General features: G+C 38.0%; 1 protein-coding gene across 1 annotated transcript in view; it reads right to left on the bottom strand.

The window, feature by feature from the left end:
* MACC1 (metastasis associated in colon cancer 1) overlaps nt 1–20,092 on the bottom strand; it is a 159,059-nt gene that overhangs the window by 71,824 nt on the left and 67,143 nt on the right. Inside the window, exons 3-4 of the mRNA XM_014544641.1 lie at nt 5,860–5,968; nt 2,678–2,781 (exon numbers count right to left, since the gene is read on the bottom strand). The gene's annotated coding sequence lies outside the window, so the exon portion shown is untranslated. The remainder of the gene's footprint in view (nt 1–2,677; nt 2,782–5,859; nt 5,969–20,092) is intronic.

Genomic DNA, 20,092 nt, shown 5'->3' with positions numbered 1-20,092 from the left:
CTTTTTATAAGAAAAAGATTGTGTGTATTCATAGGTGAAGAAGAAGCAGTGATGATTAATAAGTAGGAATATATATATATAAAATCAATTTCCTGTTAGAAGCTCACTCTTATGATTATATAGAAGATGCACTTCAGATGAATGAGACTAGTTTGAAATCTACTGAAGTAACTAATCCAGGACATCCACAGTGAGGGAGGTGAGGTTTTTACTGATTAAAAACAAATTTTTAATTGAAAGGTTGTAAGGGTGAAACCGGAGGGTGAGAGAAGAGTCTACTTCGGCTCTAAGGTTCATGACATGTCGACAATACAAGTACTTGAGAAATGAGTTTTCTAAGTCTTAAGGAAATTAGTGGTGCCAAATGAAGGAGAGCACTCAAAGGAAATGAAAACAGAGGAAAAGCTGTGGCAATGTAGAAGTCACTGGTGATATTCCAGAGCACAGATGTAGGAATAAGTCTCATTTGCTACCAACAGTAAACTAATAGTGATAGCTCCTTGGTGGCTGCTTCTCTTTCCACCTCTGGCTGCACTTTGCCACAAGGAGATTCTCATAGACATGTGTGAAAACACAGGCCACAGGAGCAAGCTTTGTTCACACCAGCTTCCCCTAGTTGCCACTCAGGCAGATAAGTACACATACCACAGTAGCCAAAAGCTCTTCTGGAGACAGCCCAAGAATTGCTTAAGAAGGCATGGGGTCAACTGGACAGAGAATTCCACTGTCCTGGCTCCTGGATAAGGGGGTGTCATGGACTCTGACTGGTCCATCCCCATTGCCTTGAAGATTCCTTGACCAATGGGAAGCAACAGAGCTGGAGGAGGATGAGAGCATGGGGTCCAGAGCAGAAGTCACTTCTACCTGGGTCTAAAGGCAGGATGAATTGCAAGAGAAACTCCAGAACTGGTCATCTTAAAACCACCTGAAATAAAAGTAAAAAGTCTCCCTCCCCAGAAGTCCCAAACATACCTGGTTGTTCCTCATTCATTCTAAGTGGTCACAAGCCCATACTGTTGTAGGCACCAATTGCTTTGGCCAGGAGGAATGTGATCAACTATCTGACTTAACCAGGGTAGGCTGTACCCTGAGGGAGGGGTATGGACCCCATGGTCAGAGAAGGGAGGAATGGTGGATGCTAAGTCAGATAAGGTGAGAGGATGCTGAGGGACAATGGCTTTTATGTGTGCACTACAGGTGGGCATGAACCCAGATTCCAGGGATTATGGAGCAAGAAGGAATTAGAATGCATGCAGCAGCATGAAATACTAGTCATAAAAATAAAGGAAAAACATAATTATAGCAAAGAAACAGAGGTAAGGTCTGATGACAGTTTTGTAAGACAGGGAAAATTTGAGCATTTTTGAATGTAGAGGAGAGCTTAAAACGTGGAAGTACACACAACACTTGCAGTTGAAATGCAGATTCTGATTCAGTAGGTCTGGGGTTGGGGCTTGAAATTTTGCATTTCAGACAAGCTCCCAGGTGATGCTGCTGGTTTATGAGAAGCAAGGATATAGAGAATTAAGTATCAGAGAAAGAACCAGATTGAGATTGTGTCAAAAAAAAAAGATGAAAACCAGAGGTTTCCAGACTGTGCTCCTCTTTGGCCCCTTAGAAGAGCCATTTCCCCAGCAGAAAGGTAATCTGGGCACATTCCAATGATCTTTAAAGAATACTTTGAAGAGTATTCTGAGTAGAGGCTCACCTATGATAAGCATAAAGCAGGAATGATAAGCCTGTTACTCTCGTCCTTTCTATGCCCTCAATGAAAGCATGGCTTTCGGCTCTAGCTGGTTTGACTCAGTGGATAGAGCGTCTGCCTGGAGACTGAAGGGTGCCAGGTTCAATTCCAGTCAAGGGCACATGCCCAGGTTTTGGGCTCAATCCCCAGTAGGGGGCATGCAAGAGGCAGCTGATCAATGATTCTCTCTTATCATTGACATTCCTATCTCTCCCTCTCCCTTCCTCTCTGAAATCAATTTAAACACACACAGACACACACACACACACACACAAAGCATGGCTTTCATATGTGTATGTGTCCATGCATGTTCATGTGTGCGTGCTTGTGGGCATGTGTGTGTATATGTTGAATTATTTTGACAACCTAGAAGCTGACCACAAAGTTTCAATCACGTTGTTAGTGGTCCCTCATGACTTAATTTTCAGTCATATAAATAATGAAACTGAGTTAGAACTTCACAATGTCTATTTTCTATACCTCAGAGATCTGAAAACCATATAAATTTGCCAAGTAATGAGGTGTCAGAACCTCAGGGTAACAATACTAAAAAGTACCTTGTTAAAATAAGGAAGTATTCATTAGTGAAAATTTATTTCTGCAATTTTTGAACTGAAACAAAAATTATGTCATTTTTTTTCATAGATATTGACCTCAGCAATGACTTTTCTGAAATATTAAGCAGGGTATTGTTGTGACAAATATTTTCAATAAAGCCTTTTAATTGAAGTTTCAAAATGCTTTTTTATAACAAATCTACTATCCCCAGTGTCTCAATTTACTGTTGGAAAATAAAACGTTCTTGCAAGTATAGATGTGTATCCTAAGATTTTACTTTGGTATGTTATTCTTTGTAGAACATTCTGGAAATACAATTTGTTCCTTAGTATCTTGAATACCTGATAAAATTTGATTAGAATTTTTCCCTCTTACCTCCTCATGGCTTTTCAATCCATTTAATGCTCACCTCATTGTCTTGGGAACAGGAAAGTATAACAGGCATCATAGGAATGTCTCTAAAACCTGTTGTTTTGTCTCTGCAATTAAATGTACAGTTTTTTTAAAATCTATCATAAGTCACTAAATCCCCCCCTTCTAGTTCTCCTACTTCCCATGTTAAGTCTTTCATTTCCTTTGTCTGGACTTCTTTCTGACTGGCTTTCTCAATGACTGTCTCCACCTCATTTTCTCATCTCAGCTTATATGTCACCCCTTCAGAGAAGTCTTCTTAATCTCCCTCCACAAAGGGACATTCTGTTGTTCTCTTTCACAGCCCTCTCCTTAATCCCATCATAGTATTACTAATAATTTATGTGAATTTGTTCATTTGATTATTTTCTGTCCCTTCTTTAGAATATTTAGTGCATAAGCTCAGCTACATATTTTCCCTTGACATTGGTTGTAAGCCTGAAGCAAACATATATCACATATTATTTACTCTCATAATTTGTGTTAAATAATTATGGGAAGAAGGAACATCCATAAGCTCTTTTACATCAGAAATTCACTCTTTAATTTTTATATATTTCATAAAACTTGTATCTCCATACTTGACATAGAGTAAGTAGATGTTCAATAAATATTGGCTGAATTAATAAATGTGTAATCAGATAAATGTTTACAAATGTGAATAATTTCACTCTTAGCAGTCACAGGAGAAAGAAGAAGCAGGGACCAAAAAGTCATGTTATAAAGCCCATGTATACACCAACCACAAGTACCCTTTTGATTTTGCTTGATATTTGTAAGGCTTTTCCCTGGTCTTTCCAAACACTACCTACAAATGCTTTACTGAGAGTACTTGTCTAAAAAACTCCTGCAATGAAAAAATCATCTAATTTTCTCTAAGGTTTCAGTTTCCATCAACCTGTGCTATTACATTCTACAACTTCTTATGTTCATGGGGATGGGATCACTCTCAAAAAGAATAGACAGATATTTAGAAAAACCATGATCTTTCATCACACTAGACTGCTGTCCTATGATCATGACCAGTGACCTTCCTCAGCCATTTTGTGCCTCATGCCATGCAGTTTTTTCTCTACTTTTCAGTTAGAACCTGATCCACAAGTTTATATTTTTCAAAATAAAAGACTCATGCAGATGTCTGTGTTTAAGAGTTGAGACCCTAAGTCCAATCGCTAGGCTCCATGTATAACTCCCCTGATTATATATATGACCTTGAGCAAGAGAGATGTTTAACCTCTTTAGGTCACTACCCACAATCCTGTATAATAAAGAGGTAATATGCAAATTGACCATCACTCCAACACAAGATGGCCACCACAAGATGGCCGGCAGGGGAGGGCAGTTGAGGGTGATCAGGCCAGCAGGGGAGGGCAGTTATGGGTGACTGGGCCAGCAAAGGAGGGCAGTTGGGGGTGGCCAGGCCTGCAGGGGAGTACAGTTAGGGGCAACCAGGCCAGCTGGGGAGCAGTTAGGCATCTATCAGGCTGGCAGGGGAGTGGTTAGGGGGCAATCAGGCAGGCAGGCAGGCAAGCGGTTGGGAGCCAGCAGCCCTGGATTCTGAGAGGGATGTCCGACTGACTGTTTAGGCCCAATCCCACCTGGCTGGCACATAGTAAGGGCTTGATAACAGCTTTTATCAATTTGATATTCTTTTTTTATTTGTAGAGGAAAACTCCCAGGTATTTGAAAACAGTAGAGGGGGAAGAAATAAAACATTTGTCACTTGTGTCAAGGCCACTGAGGAGCTATGAATACAATCATGACTCTTTCCTGAAAAAGCAGGGTGAGAGGGAGCCTAAGAGGAAATTTAGCTCTCTGCAACACACTGGAATTCCCCAGGAACAGGGAAAGCTTCTTCACAGCTATACTGAGAACTCCTCATGTTTACTATTTTTCTAAGTCATTCTGTAGTATTTTTTCTATATCTCTTGGCCTTTCAAATTTTGCATCAACATTTAGATGCATTAACATTGTTAGATGACAATGTCTTTAAATAAATTGGAGTAACAGAATGGCAATGCTCACAATGAAAAAAGATAAATATGTATTTAAACTAGCATTCTAACAATTCATCAAAAAACCCATTGTCACGGCATGCTCACTAACACATTGTGTGTGTGTGTGTGTGTGTGTGTTCACGAAAGTGTGAATATACTGAATTAAGTCCCAAACCAAGATGGATAAGAGCATCCATCCATTCTGTTTATAGCTCCCCCCAAATGTCTCAATTCTATCTTCACTTGAAAAAGAACAACTCATTCATAAAGTTATTATATAAAATAATTCATCTCCTTATCTTGCTTTGAATATCTATTATTACATTATAGATTTATCAGTTTATTTATTGTCTATCCCTTTATTAGCATTTAAGCCATGTGAAGGCAAGGAATTTGTCTAACTCCTTCATAGCTATATCTCTAGCACATAGTAGATGTCAATAAATATTTGTGCAATGAATAAATATAACTTAAAAATCTGTGAAATATTGAGGCACTGTATTTATTTGCAGAACACAGACTCTAGTCAAATCACTGGTTGAAGTCAGTATGAGCAACAGTCTGGTGTGGCATAAATGTTAGCCTGAAGATCTAGATTTTAGACTTGGTTCTGCAACCAATGTGAGAATTTAGGCGAAAAGGGTATGGCTTTTATATCCACCAAATGACATAGGTGATAAGGGAGGCCTTTTCTCTGCTGTGCTTGATTCAGTCCACTAAAAAGGGTATCTTGTTAACTCCCTATTAGCAGACTCAGATTGTTTGCTTTAAGGGCTAAGGTTACGAGGGGATGAAAAGCAGATGGGCAGCATGGAAAGATGATCAGTTTCTTTAAACAAATTTTTACATTGAAGTTATTGATGTTATTGACGACTCTCAGAGAAGACAGGACAAGCAGTGAGGTAATTTTGTTATGCTATTATGATCAACAACAAAAATGAGTTTCCTCATTTGATTATCTGTTCTGCAAAATAAAACTGTTAAGTATTCAAGGCAGAACCTAATTGAAATTATAGAAAATAATGAAGTTGTTTATAATACAAGTATTTAAAATATTTGGTTACTAATTTATAATTTGAAGCATTGCTAATTTAGGCTTTTTTAGTAAAGCTGATGGAAACATAAAAATAGGTATATGAAAATACAGACCTAATTCCTTGCATTCATTATTCCATTGGTTCAGATTATCATTTGCTTCGTGAAAAAGCTTCCTTCACTAGAAAGCTCAATGAAAAGCACAAGCTGCCATTTTCTTGATCTGGAGAAAAAGAATGGAAATCAGGGTAACAGATGCATGTTTTAAAGTTTTACACAGTATTCCATTGTTGACATGCCAAATGCAATGCGTTATAATGCTTTGACATAAAATTATAAAAGCCCCAACTCTATTTCTTTTTTTTTATTAAATCTTTACTGTTCAGATTACATTTTTCCTTCTTTATAATATTAATTTATGTAATGTATAACTTTATTTTTCTGGTTTGTTTGTTCATTTATTTATTTATTTAATCCTCACCCTGGGATATTTTTAATTGATTTATTTTTATTTTTATTTTAATTTTTATTTTAATCTTTATTGTTCAGCTTACATTTGTTCCTCTTCCCCCCCCCAATAACTCCTCTCCTCCCAGTTCCTGCCCCACCCTCCGCCCTCACTCCCCCCCCACTGTCCTCATCCATAGGTGCACGATTTTTGTCCAGTCTCTTCCTGCATCTCCCATTTCCCTTTCCCCCCCAAGAATAGTCAGTCCATTCCCTTTCTATGTCCCTGATTCATTATAATCACCAGTTCATTCTGTACATCAGATTATTTATTCACTTGGTTCTTAGATTCACTTGTTGATAGATGCATGTTTGTTGTTCACAATTTGTATCTTTACCTTTTTCTTCTTCCTCTTCTTAAAGGATACCTTTCAGCATTTCGTATAATACTGGTTTAGTGGTGATGAACTCCTTTAGCTTTTCCTTATCTGTGAAGCTCTTTATCTGACCTTCAATTCTGAATGATAGCTTTGCTGGATAAAGTAATCTTGGTTGTAGGTTCTTGGTATTCATCACTTTGAATATTTCTTGCCATTCCCTTCTGGCCTGCCAAGTTTCTGTTGAGAAATCAGCTGACAGTCGTATGGGTATTCCCTTGTAGGTAATTGAGTCTCTTTCTCTTGCTGCTTTTAAGATTCTCTCTTTGTCTTTTGCTCTTGGCATTTTAATTATGATGTGTCTTGGTGTGGTCCTCTTTGGATTCCTTTTGTTTGGGGTTCTCTGCGCTTCTTGGACCTGTAAGTCCATTTCTTTCACCAGGTGGGGGAAGTTTTCTGCCATTATTTCTTCAAATAGGTTTTCAATATCTTGCTGTCTCTCATCTTCTGGCACCCCAATTATTCTGATGTTTGTACGCTTGAAGCTGTCCCAGAGGCTCCTTACACTATCTTCGTATTTTCGGATTCTTTTTTCATTTTGCTTTTCCGGTTGGGTGTTTTTTGCTTCTTCGCATTTCAAATCTTTGGCTTGATTCTTGCGCTCCTCTGGTCTGCTATTGGGTGTCTGTATAATATTCTTTATTTCAGTCCGTGTATGCTTAATTTCTAGTTGGTTCTTTATCATAGCATCGAGGGTCTCATTAGTTTTCGTGACTCTCTCCTCAAGTTTATTGACAGCTTCTAGCACATTTTTGCAAGCCCTCAAAATTGCGATTTTTAGCTCTATATCCTCCATTTCTGTCATGTTTTTTTGTCTCCGCATTTTTTATGCTTTCTTGGTGCACCCCCTAGTGGTCTTTGTGCGCAGTCTTGTTCTAGTTGAGCCTTGATTGTTGTAGTTAATACTAGAGGGATTTGACCACCAGGCCGACTGGCTGTGTGAATCAGCTGTGTCTGCCGCGGAAAACTTCTGTCCTCTGGGGAGGTGCTAATCTAGCCTTTGCCTGAGGCGATCCGGCAAATGGCTCTGCGCAGGGCTTGGGCGGGGCGGGCTCAACAGGGCGGGCGGAGGGAGCCGTTATGGTGCCCTCAGTCCTGTTCCCAGAGGCTCTGCTTCTCAGAACCCCCGGAACCGCTGCAAACCTCGGAGGGAAAGCTGCCTTCCAACTGATGCCAGACACTCCCGCTTCTCCCGTTTGGGTCCGAGTCCCCAGCGATTCGCCCGTATCTGGAGCTCAGAGTCTGAGACTCCCCCCTGACCGAAAACGACAACCGCGCTCTCAGCCACCAGCCCGCTTTGCGCGCGCACCTCCGCACCTGAGTTTTTTCCACACTGCGCCTCCTCTGAGCCTCGGTGTGCTGTTATTTTTCCTTCTAGTTGAAGAGTCTCTCCTCAGCCAGCCTTCCTGTGGTTCTGGGTGATGTCCGTTCCGTCTTTTAGTTGTATTTTTGAAGTGGTTGTTTGCGGCAGCAGTCTCCGGTGTTTACCTATGCCGCCATCTTGCTCCTCCTCCCAACTCTATTTCTTTTTAAAGTATCAAGCTTCACAATAGTTCCAGGCCTGAATATATTCTGCTCTAGAACTGAGTTTTCTTACAGCAATCTCATGTTTGGACAGCAAATACTGTTTCATGACATATAAAAACTGGAGTACAGTATATTTACTGCATGAGTACAAAATAATGTCATATTTCTGAATGACTTAGTAACCACAAAACATAATAATTTAAAATAACAGAAAATTAGAAGAAGAATTGTTCACCAGGGTCAAATAAGGCAGAAAAACGGACTGTTCACTCTAGATTTCCTTTCACACAAGAAGAAAAGCATGTTTGTTACACTGAAGGCCAAAATAATTTTAAAAATTGTACTTTCTAACAAGTAGACTTAGTGGTCCTATACAAAACAACTCTAACAAGTTTCACAGCCTTGGGAAAGAACTAGAAATGAACTATGGACTTGAAAAGTGAATCACAGTTACAAATACATAGGATGTACCATGGAGATAAACAGCAATAAGAAGATCAAGCCAGAAGTGTTATCATTTTTAAAATGGCATCTTTTAGTTCACTTTCTTGTGTTATGTTATTCACCACTAGCCTTGAACATTTGTGTGAGGCAACATTGCACAGAAAAAGAGTAGGAGTGGCATCAGAGCACTAAGTTCTAAACCAGACTATGCCAGTTTCTAGTCAGGAATCTGGGACAAATCAATTCACTTCCCTTGAGATCCAATTTCTGAATTACCAAAAATAAAGGCGATATCTTTTGCCCCAAGGTTGATTGGGAAGATTAAAGGAAAAGCAACATCCTAGTACTTAATGGACATTCAATAAGTATTAGTTTTTCCTTTTCTTTTTCTAAAAATACAAAACAGTCCAAAAAAAGTCAAGTGTTTTCCATGCTTGTTGCATAAAAACGTGACCATTTCAAGCAATAAATAGCTTGAGTTTGGCAGCCATGGGTAATCTTTAATCAGAGAGCTTTAAAAAAACAACAACGATCAACTCAAAACTTTTTATGGAAATCACAATAATAATCACTTTTAAATTCTCAGTTTAATGACCTACAGCTACATAAATGACCACCAAAATGGGTAAGTACTATTTTGTTAATTTATGTATGTAATATATATGAAATACTATAATCCAAAGAAATTCTATTAGTTATCTTAATACAAAGAAGACATAATAGAGTTTTTAGGCAGAAAATGAATTCTGGCTTTAGTTTTGCATCATGTGAGTATATTCTTTTGAAGTGAAAATGACTTCAATATGGTATGTACTTTTATAAGTAAAGGCAGAATTGTGGAGGCTTTATTTTTTCCTTTCTTCAATTTCACCATCCATTCTAAGTATTAGTGTATATTAAAAGCCAAATTTGCTTTCTCTTCCAAAGATCCATAATGTGCTAAAGTTGAAAACTATCACTATGGACAGCAAGACTTAACATCGGGAAATGCATGTCTCAGCTTCTCTCTCCAACTCCTCTCCACTTCTCTGAGCCCAGTATACTGTAGGTTCTCAATAAATGCTTGTTGGATGAATTAAGAAGTGAATGAATGATCTAAAGAACTTCCACAAATTTAAATAAAAATCTATGAAGATAGAGCACTTGGTTGATACTCATTGATATCATAATTAAAGTAACCATAATAGGGCAGTGCAGAACTGTGCCAAAGCGGGTAAATGTATTTGTGCTTTTGAGGAAATGGATTGGATGTTGTAAGTAATGTGTCCAGAAAAATAACAACTACCTAAAATCATTGTAAAAAGTACCAGGTGTTGAATTTGATCTAAGGACTCTGTTACAGGCTGGGAATACAAAGATGGATATAGCACTTGTTTTCAAAGAGTTCACAATATGATGATAGAAATTAACCCATAAACAACAGAAAATAAATGTATATATAAAATAGAGGTGTATTTATGTAAATACATACAAAATAATAAGGTACACAGAAGCAGGAATAATGAATGACACTGGGGGTACAGAGTGTAGGCAGGAAGTGGGAGCATTGAGATATGCCTCTGAGGGAACAGTTTAATGGGTCTCAAAGAGGAACCGGATGTTATCAGTCATAAAAGGTGGGAAGAACATTCAGGCAGCCAGTAAAGGTATGGAACAGCAGAGAGGCCCCAACCAAATGTGGCCGGTTTAGAGAAAGGCAGGGAGATCAGTGTGATGGAGCGCAGGTGGAAAGTTGGTGTGAGTATCTGGAAGGTAAGATTAGAGGGCCTTGTTTGCCATTTAGAAGAATCTGTATTTTATACTGTAGGTCAGTTGTTTTCAGATTATAGAGTCCCCTCAGGACCTGCTGGGAAAGAAAAACTTCTTACTTTTTATCTGTTTAGGCTTAAGATTTTCTTTATGGAAAAAAAAAGTTGCAAAATCTGTGTTATAGGTAATGCACCTCTTAAAGGTTTTTTGTTTTGTTTTGTTTATTTGTTTTCTTTTTGGGGGGTAAATAGATTTACAATTTAAAGAATCATTGACTGGATCTTCTGTGGAAGTGGGAAAAGCCCAAGGTCAGATCTTGAGAATAATTAGGTTGCCAACATGAAAGATCTGGGGAGCCTATTTCAAGAGGGCATCAAGTGGGATGCACAGCATGCCATTGGAGCAGAAAGTTAGTGCTCTCTACAACTCTTCTCCACCCCCTGGAGTAAATGAATGGACTCAACATTAAGAAAAAGCTAATCAGGATTAGTCCCAAGTTTCAGCTTGGATTTTTGCATATATAAAGAAATTCTTCCACATGATAAGGAATAAGAGAAAAAGATCAGTTTTAGGTCCAAAAATATGGATTGAATTTGAAGTACTGTAGTCCATGTAAATAAATATGTGTATTTAGGGGATGGGCATAAAAGTGTGGGGCAGGAAAGAAAGATCTAGACTGATAATACAGCTTTTGGAGCTAGTGGCATAGGAGTGTGTCTTTAGCTATAAGTATGTAGTAGATCCCTCAAGGAAGATGAGTATGTGAAAGGTCCAAAAATAAATCTTACTTTACTTAAGGGGTAGGCAGAAGGATAGAAATCTGTGAAAGAATCTAAATAAGAAGGGAAAGAAAAAATAGGAGGCTGTAGTGTCACACAAAGTAACAAGTTTCAAGGAGAGGGTCAAACATTGCAGAAAGATCAAGTAAGACAAAGACTGAGGAGGGTCTATTGAACTTGGCAATATGTACCGCCTTAGAGACCTCACCTAAAGCAGACCTACTGGTGGAATGGTGAAAGCAGAAGTGAAATAGTTAGGAATTTGTGGAATGTATAGAAGGTACTGGGGTTCCATTCAGAGTGAACTTCAGGAGCAAAAATACTGACTATGTGTGCAGATTTTGTTAGAGGCTTCAAGAAAGTCAACATGGCTGTAGGAAAATATCAGTAAGTGTAAAATTCCTACTTACCTATGAAATCAGTACCATCTTATAGAGAAGCGGTATTGATTGTAAGGACCATAGGGTTTTTAAAGGAAATTAAGAACTTTTGGAATAAAAAAAGTAAATTGATAAACTTCATCTGATAACTGATTTATAATTTTGTCTATTCAGTCTGGATTAATTTCATTTGTATTGCCATGACTGTATAAAATAGGATCAAACTAATGAGGAATTACAAAGTCAAAATATCACATAATGGCCATATCCAGGAGAATTGGTACTGGGATTTGGCTCTGTGCTCTGCCTTGTAAGTAGAAGAAACACTGAAGTATTCTGAAGGCAACAAATCGGGTCAAAGAACATGTAAACAGCTCTTTCCCAACTAAGGAATAGATGAAGAACAGCATGGCCATTCTAGCATTAATGGTATTATTATTTTTTAAAAGTTCAAGGAATAACATATTTTGTTTATTTGGTGAGGAAAGCAATGACCTACTTTCTATAACTATGTTCAGTGAGAGAACAAGTGAACTTTACTTTTCAAGGACTCTCTTTTATTCCAAGAATAAAAATTCTTCCTCACAAAATACTTACGTGTGTGTGTTTTTTTCCAAAAATGAAGAATATAATTTAAGGATTTATGTTTCCTCCAATTTTGATTATAACTCTATCATCTTTATTATGAACTAACAAATTTCTAAATAAATACCTGTTTAAAAGTTGAATACTGCCCAGCTAGCGTGGCTCAGTGGTTGAGTGTCAACCTATGAACCAGGAGGTCATGGTTCGATTCCCTGTCAGGGCACATGCCTAGGTTGTGGGCTCGATCCCCAGTGTGGGGCATGCAGAAGGCAGCCCATCAATGATTTTCTCTCTCATCATTGATATTTCTGTGTCTCTCTCTCCTTTCCCTTTCCTCTCTGAAATCAATAAAAATATATTTTTTTAAAAAATTGAATACCTACAACTTTGTTTTATTTAACAGGTTGCAATCTACCCTACTCTAAATCTAGTCAGTTTTGTTGATAGCTGACTGATACAGGCAGAGAATGTCTATAAGTTACTTGAAAGAAGATGGCTATATCGCCAGGGCTTCACAGATGTTCAATAACTTCTTACTAACTAAATTAGGTCATATATAAAATAATATTGGCCAAAGTTCACCTGTTCCCATTGTGATGTCATCTTATTTTAAAAAAATACTCCCCAACAATTAAGGAATATTAAAGAACTCAATAGCTATTAATCTTGAAAACAGGTTTTGTTTGGATTCATTTGAAAAGTTATCATTTTCTATACAAACAGGAATACTTTAATCCAGATATCAAGAAATCAATACCAAGAGGGCCAAGGAGACAATACAAAAAGGAGAAATGTGTGGGTGTAAGGGACTAAAGATATTGTGCCTGAAAGGGGTCAGGCCAGTGCTATATAACTTCAGAGTATCATCCTGCATGGGCATCTGGTCCCATATCATTTGATTTTTCAGGAGATCCCAGAAATACTTAGTTTGAGGCTAAATCTCCTACTTTAAAATTTTGATTTCAATTATTTTTTAAAACACCATGTGATCAACTCCTCTGCTCTAGGTAAATACTTGCCAATTAAGGTCTTCAGACATCAAACACATTAAGAAGGATGAAAAATTGCAGTAAAAAATTATTTTTTCAGTCTGTGCCATCTGGATTACAAATAAACTTTCTCACTGATGAGGGTATAAAATACACTCTATAAGCTGTAGGAATTATTCTCAAATTCTCTTTTCTCCTTTCAGCTGCAGCAGTTTGTAATGCTACCACAATCTGGAAGTTGAATATTAAAATGAATAAGAAGAAAACAGACTTAAAAACTTTGTATAATTTACATTGCATTGAGATCGAAAGACACATTGTCTTTTAGCACAAATACATTATAAACTACAACACATAACAAAAATTCAATTAAAATACACTTAAGTTAAAAGATTAAAAATGCAATTCCTTTCATTATTAGAAACAACCACAAAACAGCTCATTCCTGATAACATAAATGAAGAAGTCACTATGTTTTAGGTATATTTTATGACATAACATCATTTAATTGAGGAAGGACACATTTGTGCAATTCACTTATGACTTATTCATTGCACACGTCTGGATCATAAAGTATTACTATTGTTCCATCACATAGGAAGCACACCAGGACCCTACTCAGCCAAAGCACCCAGCAGTAGAAACACCACATGTGGGCCAACTTTTGTGATACTTCAGTGGAAGGATTTAGAATAATTCAGCTGTGGATTTTTCCCTAAAAAAAGATTATCAGTCTGCACCATGCAATACTTTCAAGACTATACTTTAACAGTTATACACTTAGATGAGTATCTTTGGGAAGGGAAGGCAGTGTTTCTCAGCACAGCACAAAACAAATGGCACAGAGGCAGAGAGAACTGAATTGGAATCCCAGATCTGCCACTCATTGGGTATGTAACTTTGGATTAATCTCCAAAACTTTATTGAGTAGCTTCCATATGCAAGGCAGTATGCTAAGTACTGGGTGTACAAAAGTGAACAAGATATAATCCTGGCCCAAAGCAGCTTAAAATTCAATAGGAGAATCAGAAGAGAATAGGCAATTTCAACACAGAATCATAAGGCTATAGTAAATGTAGGCAGCGTATTTTTGGAACATATAGAAGTAACATCTATGCCAAACTTAAGCTGTAAGATTTCCTAGAGGAAGTGATATCTGGAGGAAGGATAGAAGACACGTAAGTGAAAAATATTTTATAAGGAGGAGTTAACATATTCAAAGGCCAGAAATTGAAAGAGAGCTTAGTACTTCTGAGGACCTGCTCAAGGTTTTTATGGCTGTGCAAATGTACATGATGGACTATCAGCTGGACAATCCTCAATGTTTATCATAGCCAGAAAGTTTGAAGGAAGAATAAAAAACACTACCTTATTACAATTCATTCATTTCCTACTCTTAACAAATGGTTATGTCAATCTACTATGTTTAAGAAACTGTAGGTCACCCCAGCTTGGACCTCTTCTTAACTCCTCAATTCCAGTGACATAGTCAGGCAGAATGAAAAAGAGCTAGTGTATGAAATGCTTCAGTGTGGAGGTTTCTAAGACTGCTCTCCTTATGCTTCAAGAAAAAGTTGTCTTTAAACGTGGAAAAAGAGACCACCCTGGAAAAGAGGAGAAGGGAGAGTGCAGGTGCAGTAGTACCTGAAGTTATTCAAATAGACCCCAGGACCACCTTTAGTGTGTCCCTGTACCTTGTTGACTCCAGAGGACCCAGAATCCAGACCCACATATCTGGACCCAGGTCCCAGGCCCATCATTAAAGACTCAAGAGCCAATAATCCCCCAATGTAACCAGGCCCAAGGCCTGCCCCTGTGGACCCAGGACCTAGGCCAGGTCCCATGGACCCAATCACCAGGCCTGCTCACTTGCTGACCAGGTTCAGAACAGCCTGCCCAAAGACTCTAGTGCAGCCGTGGGCAAACTACGGCCCGCGGGCCGGATCCGGCCCGTTTGAAATGAATAAAACTAAAAAAAAAAAGACCGTACCCTTTTATGTAATGATGTTTACTTTGAATTTATATTAGTTCACACAAACACTCCATCCATGCTTTTGTTCCGGCCCTCTGGTCCAGTTTAAGAATCCATTGTGGCCCTCGAGTCAAAAAGTTTGCCCACCCCTGCTCTAGTGGCAAGCCTGCTCACAGAAGGTACCAGTCAGCCCACCAAGATTCTCTGACTCGTAAAGGGATTTTCCTGCCTAAGCCAGTCTGTAAAAACTGTAAAAGGTGCCTGCTTCATCAAATGTCCAGACAACAATGCAAGACCACAAGGATTATGATTAATCAAGGAAACATTACACCATCAAAATAAATAAATAAATCTCCAGTGATTGATCCTAAATAAATGGAGATCTATGCACTGTCTGACAAAAAAAATTCAGAATAATCCTTTTAAAGATTTCAGTAAAGTAAGAGAAAACACAGACAACTGAAAAAAATAGGGGAAAATGTATGGACAAACTGAGAGTTTAACAAAGAAACAGAAGCAAAAATACAGTATTGAATACAATGACTTCACTGAAGAATTTAAGAGAGCATCAACAACAGAATCCACCAAGCAGAAGAAAAATTAGTGATCTAGAAAACAAGTCATTTGAAATTGCCAGTTGTGGAGAGTGGCTACAGCATTCAGACAGGATCAAGCCTCAGACTGACTTGTGGCAAAGCCACATACAAGTCCCAGCTTGGAGGGCAAAGCCCTCCTATCACAATTACAGCCAAAAGGCTATGGTTGTAAGCTTGACCTTATAGTCAGATCCTGCAGTCCTAGGTAGCTAAAGGATGTGGGCTGTGGAGGGTGCAGCAAGTGCTGCCTAAACAAAGCTTGATAGAGTTCAGAGAATGGCAACAACAGGAAAGTAGATTTGAAACCCGCAAGAACATTGAAAACATCTTGCCCTTATTTTGCTTTGTGTGATCTGACTATAAAATAAAGCTTTGGCTTACAGGCTGTGTCACTGTTTCCTCATCCAGGCCCAGTGATCCACCTGGTCCCAACTGTATTCTCTTGTCTGTTTTCTTTAATCCTTCACCATCCCTACTTATGTTCACACCTGGCTGTGCTGGATGCAGTTCAGCCAGTTAAAGAAGCAAAAAAAAAGAAGCAAAAAGAAAAAAAGAGTGAATTTTGGGATATCTTTAATAGAAACAGATGGTATCTCTAATGAATTCCACCAAATATTTTAAAAAATAATGAATGCCAACCCTTCTCAAACTCTTTGAAATATTGAAGAGGAGAAAACAGTTTTAAAATCATTTTATTTGGCCAGCAATACCCTAATCCCAAAGTCACATAAGGACACTACAAGAGAAGAAAACTATAGGCCAATATACCTGATGAATACAGATGCAAAAATTCCCAACTATTAGATTTTTTTTTTTAAATCCAAACCCAAGGATATTTTTCCATTGATTTTCAGAGAGTGGAAGAGAGAGGGAAAGACAGAGAGAAATATCTATGTGATTAGTTGCCTTCTGCTTGCACCCTACCAGGGCCTGGGCGGAGAGGAGCCTACAATGGAGGTATATGCCCTTGACCAGAATCGAAACTGGGACCTTTCAGTCTGTGGGCCTACATGCACTCTATCTGCTGAATGAAACCTAGGGCTCAACTGTTAGAACTTTTAATGAGAAGTTTCAGCATACAAAATCTACACGTAAAAACCAATTGCATTTCTATGTACCAACAACGAGCTATCTATAATAATAAAAGCATAATTTGCTAATTAGACCAGATGGCATTCCAGACATCCTTCTGGATGACCTTCCAGATGAAGCCGGGGCTGTAAGGGAAGCCCGGTCCCAGGTGCCTGCCAGCGGCCAGAGGGAATCCCAGGTCCAGGGTGCCAGAGGGAAGCCAGGGCCGGTAGCTGGGGGAAAGATGGCCTACTCTTGCACGAATTTCGTGCATCAGGCCTCTAGTCTGAAAATTAAGAAAGAAAACAACTCCATTTACAATAGCATCAAAAACAATAAAATATTTGGAATAAAATTAACCAAGGAGGCAAACACTATATAACACATTAATGAAAGAAACTGAAGAAGACACAAATAAATGGAAAAATATCCCATGTTCATGGATTAGAAGAATTAATATTGTTAAAATACCCATGATACCCAAAGGCATTTATTTTTATTATTTAATATATTTTAAATTGATTTCAGAGAGAAGAAGGGAGAGGGAGAGAGAGATAGGAACATCATGATGAGGAAGAACCATTGATTGACTGCCTCCACATGACCCACACTGGGGATCCAGCCTGCAACCGGGCATATGCCCTGACTGGGAATTGAACCCTGACCTCCTGGTTCATAGGTCAATACTCAACCACTGAGCCACACTGGCCAGGCTATTTTATTTTTTAAGCCTCACCCAAGGATATGCTTTTATTGAATTTTTTAGAGAGAGGAAGGCAGAGAAAGAGACAGAGAGAGAAAGAGAGAGATGGAGAGAAAGAGAGAGAAAGAGGTGAGAGAGAAACATCCATCGGTTGTCTCCCAAACACATCTCAACTGGGGATCCAACCTGCAACCTAGGTATGTGCCCTGACCAGGAAGCAAACCCGCAACCTTTTTCTGCACAGGACAAGGTTCCAACCAACTAAGCCACCCAGCCATTTATTGATTCAATGTAATCCCTGTCAAAGTTCTAATGGCATTTTTTTTACAGATATAGAAAAAACAAACCTAAAATTCATATGGAATTACTAAAGACCCCAAATAGCCAAAGCAATCTTGAGAAAAAACAACAAAGCTGGAAATGCCACACTTCCTCATTTCAAATTATACTACAAAGCTATAGTAATAAAAACAGTATAGTACTGGCATAAAAATAGACCCGTAGACCAATGGAACAGGATTAAGAGCCCAGAAATAAACCCATGCATATATGTCCAACTAATAACTTACAAGGTAGTAAAAAATACTCAATGGGGAAAAGATAGTCTCTTTAATCAATAGTGTTAGGAAAACTGGATATCCACATGCAAAAGAATGGAACTGGATCTTACACCACTCACAAAAATTAATTCAAAATAGATTAAGGCAGGGGTCCTCAAACTACGGCCCACAGGCCACATGCAAATACAAATATTGTATTTGTTCCCGTTTTGTTTTTTTACTTCAAAATAAGATATGTGCAGTGTGCATAGGAATTTGTTCATAGTTTTTTTTTTTAACTATAGTCCGGCCCTCCAACGGTCTGAGGGACAGTGAACTGGTCCCCTGTTTAAAAAGTTTGAGGACCCCTGGATTAAGGACTTAAATGTAAGACCTGGATTCATAAAATTCTTAGAAGAAAACAAGGAAAAATCTCCTTGACATTGGATTTGACAATGATTTTTTGGATATAACATCAAAAGCACAAGCAGTGAAAGCAAAAATAAATAAGACTACATCAATGAGCATAAACAATAAACTACTAGCTAGAACTGCTAGATAGCAAATTTGAGCCCCCCAAATTACTTGATGAACATAAATTTTCTATTTTTAAAAAAGATGAATAATCTATTCCCTAAATAAGCAACCCCAGTTATTCACGATTTTGACTTTATTCATGATAGCAAAAAGAACAGTAAACACAACATTCACTGTTCAGAATATGTGTGTTTCAATAAAAACTATATGTTATAGCTGGACAATTTTGGGCAAGTAACTACTCTCTCAAGTTTTATAATAGTCAAAAGGATATTATGTGTAAAGTAGTTATAAAACTTATGAAACACAATATAGATTTATGAAACAACTAGAGGCCCGGTGCACAACATTCATGCACTGGGGGAGGGGAGGGTCCCTCAGCCCGACCTGCACCCTCTAGCAGTCTGGGACCCCTCAGGGGATGTCCGCCTGCCGGCTTAGGCTCTAAGCGCTGCTGTGGAGGTGAGAGAGGCTCTCACCACCGCCGCTGTGCTCGCCAACCATGAGCCCAGCTTCTGGCTGAGCAGTGCTCCCCCTGTGGAGTGCACTGACCACCAGGGGGCAGCTCCTGCATTGAGCATCTGCCCCCTGGTGGTCAGTGCTCATCATAGTGACTGGTCATTTTGCTGTTCAGTCGATTTGCATATTAGCCTTTTATTGGGTTTTCTCCATATAACTCTGCTCCTTATATGAAAATTCTTATCTAGCTAGTGTTCTTTTGTTATTCTTCACTTATTTTATCTTGATGTATTTATTTCTCCTTATGACTTATTAACTCTTTATGACTACCTTATTTTGTAACCTGACTATGACTAAACTAGACTAAACTAGAAGGCCCAGTATTCACTAATATATTATACTGTGCTGTGACCTTTTGATAATTCTCAAAGACAATGAGAGATAGCAATAATATGAATGCAGAGGGAAGCAATTACTTTTGGTAATTTATCTAGAAAATAACTATATGTGACATTTAATTTATTATTTTATTTACATTTGATTGAATCAACCTATATTATTTTGTTTTGTTTTTAATTAACTTATTTTTTCTGCATTTTCTTGAAATCTTTTTCTGCATATTCTAGAAGATATGTAAAATACTGGTAGTTATATTTTTATCAGTTTATATGAAATAAATATAATTTTCCAAACAAGACTAAAAAAATGGTAGGTGGTAATTCTTAATTAGATGAAAAAATAAGTTATTTGAAGTTAAAAAGTCTTACATGCACATGCATATTTAACTAAACATCATGACGATGCCAACATATCTTGGCCTCAAGCCCTATAGAGATTCAAATCAGAATAATTATACCAGCAGGTAAGCAGAGAGTATTGTGCATAAATGACCTTTTGTTGAATCTGCTTGGTCTTGTGTGAAGCAAACAATATATTGTTTTTTGATTCAAAGATTTAGAAGATGTGTTGCTACTTACACTTTTACAATATGTTAGTATTTCTATGTTCACTTTTTTAAGAGTATACAACTTTATTATTATGCTTTATTTTTTTAGAGTTTGCTTTCTTGTTTTCAAACAAGATGTATTATCTATTTATTATATGAATTCATTTATTTTATCTGTTATTTATAT

Source organism: Myotis brandtii, unplaced genomic scaffold, assembly GCF_000412655.1.
Source record: "Myotis brandtii unplaced genomic scaffold, ASM41265v1 scaffold374, whole genome shotgun sequence".
Taxonomy (NCBI): domain Eukaryota; kingdom Metazoa; phylum Chordata; class Mammalia; order Chiroptera; family Vespertilionidae; genus Myotis; species Myotis brandtii.
The sequence above is the reverse complement of the archived record's forward strand: the minus strand, read 5'-3'. Positions and strand labels throughout refer to the sequence as shown.